At 39.0% G+C, this 3,224-nt stretch overlaps 1 pseudogene; it reads left to right on the plus strand.

Annotated features, from left to right (window-relative positions):
• The first annotated feature begins 1,030 nt into the window (after nucleotides 1-1,030).
• Nucleotides 1,031-2,434, plus strand: LOC149263919 (L-aspartate oxidase 2-a, chloroplastic pseudogene; annotated as a pseudogene).
• The last annotated feature ends 790 nt before the right edge of the window (nucleotides 2,435-3,224 follow it).

Here is a 3,224-nt window from a genome sequence, read left to right on the forward strand (position 1 = left end):
AGTGCAGGTCTTGGTTGCTTTTCTTTGGAGCATGTTTCTCGTAATAAGGTTCCTATAGGGCCAGAATTTCAAGTTGACTTACCTGTATGTATACCTCAAGCCCGGGTGTTTCTATCTGATGCCTATGATAGAATGTCATCCCAGCCATGTCAAGATGTTAACTCAAATGAGGATGAAAAATACTCCCAGTGTTTGATTGGAAATCAAGTGTGGCCCTTTGTGGGATCAAATGGTATCATTACCAAGGATGTTGTAGGACAAGGCAAATCTACATATCGCAACTGTCCAAACTCAAATTCTATAAGGTGTGTCAAAGAGCATATTGAAGCAGAACGGGAGATGCTAAAACTAAAGCTTGGAGAAGCATTCTATTCATGGGGATTTCATGACATGAGTGAAAGTGTGTCAGAAAAATGGACAAAAGTGGAGGAGAAAACCTTTCAGGATCTTGTGAATATGAATCCCATATCATCAAACAAGAATTTTTGGAATTATCTATCCGTGGCCTTTCCATCAAGAAGCAAAAAGGAGCTTGTCAGTTACTATTTCAATGTGTTTGTACTGCATCGACGGGCTTTTCAGAATAGGTTAGACCCAGATAACATTGACAGTGATGATGATGAAGCAGATTGTACAAAATTGGAAAATGGAATGAGTGAGAGACTCTTGATGACTGAGGAGGATGATGATTCAGTGGATGAATCTGATGCGTCAGAAGGTGATGAATTGGTTGTAGGATCAGATGATGAAACGACAGATACAACGGATGATCAATGTTGAGGAAGAAAGAAGGTGAAAAGTCAAAAACTAAATGCCTAAATATAAAACAAAGATATCCACAACAGAGGATTCGAACGAGGAAAATCCACAGGACTCCGGCGGAAAACAGAGGAGGCGACCTTGAATGACACAAGTCTTCAATACAAGGAACTCTTCCACAAGATTATCTATGATGAATGCAAAGCATGTATTGGAAAACAATGGCCAGTTATCCATTGCAATGCACTCAAGGAGGAATAGAATGCAAAAACAACTTTCACTACTGTCCCAGACATCGCTGAAGAACTTCACCTATAAGAAAAGGATTGAAAGATATACATTGGGGATATTTGAAAATATGTGATTTCAGAGCCCTCAGCTTTGCATGGCCTCCATAGACAATGAAGAGAGAAAATCTCCAAAGGCAGTTCATGTATCCAAATCAAGTGCCAATTCAATTAAATATTTTGATTTTTTTATCATTGGTAGTGGAGTGGCTGGTCTTAGATATGCCCTTGAAGTTGCAAAACATGGGTCTGTGGTAGTCATCACAAAAGCTGAACCACATGAGAGTAATACAAATTATGCACAAGGTGGTGTTAGTGTAGTTTCTTGCTCCTTCAGATTCTGTTGAGAACCACATTCGGGATACTATTGTTGTTGGTGCATACTTATGTGATAAAGAGACTGTAAAGGTGGTATGCACAGAAGGCCCAGATAGAGTTAAAGAGTTGATCACCATGGGTGCATCCTTTGATCATGGTGAAGATGGTAGCTTACATCTTGCTAGATAGGGGGGGCATTCTCATCACCGTATTGTTCATGCAGCAGATATGACAGGAAGAGAGATTGAGTGAGCTCTGCTGAAGGCTGTTGTTAATAACCCCAACATCACCATGTTTGAGCATCACTTTGCCATAGACTTGCTTACATTTTAAGATGGATCAAATATTTACTATCATGGTGTGGACACATTGAACACCGACATTAATGAGGTGGTCCTCTTCATTTCAAGGGTAACTTTACTTGAATTTGGTGGGGCTGGACATATTTATCCTACTACGAAAATCCTCGTGTTGCAGCTGGTGATGGTATTGCGATGGCACATAGAGCATTTGTAGTTATTTCAAATATGGAGTTTGTACAATTTCATCCAACTGCATTAGCTGATGAAGGTCTACCAATTAAACCGCATACACGAGAAAATGCATTTTTAATAAGTGAAGCTGTTTGTGGGGCTGGTGGTATTCTTTACAATCAAGCTATGGAAAGGTTCATGCCACAGTATGATTCCAGAGGAGAACTTGCACCTAGAGATGTGGTGACACGAAGTATTGATGATCAATTAAAGAAACAGAATGAGAGATATATTCTATTGGATATAAGTCACAGAGCCAAGGAGGAAACATTGTATCATTTCCCAAATATTGTTGCTGAGCATTTGAAGTATGACCTTGACATAACAGAAAGTCCTATACCTGTAGTGCCAGTTGCACATTATATGTGTGGTGGGGTTCAAGATAAACTTCATGGAGAGACACCTATAATGGGTCTATATGTAGCTGGTGGAGTTGCCTGTACAGGACTTCATGATGCCAATAGGCTTGCAAGCAACTCATTACTTGAAGCACTTATGTTTTCACAGAAAGCATTGAACACATCAGTATTGTTGTAAGCAGTGCATAAAGCAGAAGGCCTTGAATGACACAAAAGGTGAAAAAGGCACGGGGAAGGCAAAAAGTCGGAAACCGAAAAGCCAAAATTTAAATCAGAGACATCTACCAGGGCAGAGAAACAAGGTTCGATTCCCTGTTTTTCGCTTCAGTTATGGTCTGCAGCTACAATTGTCATCTTTTTATTGATCTTCAAAAAAGTTTCAAGTGAAATAATGAAACGCGGTTCTGTCTATAGAACAGATGGACGGTTCGTTTCATATCCTCAGGATTTTAGTTGTAACAACTCCCCATTTGGATCGATTTGTTTTCTCATAGTGGAGCTTATTTATTGCATAAAAAATCATTTGTAAAGGGTTCTGAGTTCTGGAAAACAGTGGGAGATCTGTGAAGGAAAACTTCATTGTACAGTTTTTTGACAGGGATTTAATGAAAAGATTCAGCTTTGACTCCTGAGATTCTTGTGGTGTGAATTCAGCATTTGTTTTTTCCTTTGTTTCATATGTAGCTTGTTATGTTTCCATTTCATTTCATAATCATTTCTAAATGAATACTTTTAAGTGAGAAAGGCAGAATCCAGTTTACTGTTCTGCCTTGGGAAGCTATTCATGTTTTGTGTTTTCTTCTGTTTGATAAGGATTCATCTATTGCCCTTGTCAACCTCTCAACATTCTTTTCATTCCATATAATGTCAAAATTGAATGCTAAATTTATTGCCTATCTTGCCTCCTGAGATAATCTGTGTCTCGGATTTAATTTCCCTGCTCATGCTATTCTCGATCCCACGCTGCC

Source organism: Pinus tabuliformis, chromosome 6, assembly GCF_031772625.1.
Source record: "Pinus tabuliformis cultivar Carrire ecotype Pingquan chromosome 6, CPIR1, whole genome shotgun sequence".
Classification (NCBI taxonomy): domain Eukaryota; kingdom Viridiplantae; phylum Streptophyta; class Pinopsida; order Pinales; family Pinaceae; genus Pinus; species Pinus tabuliformis.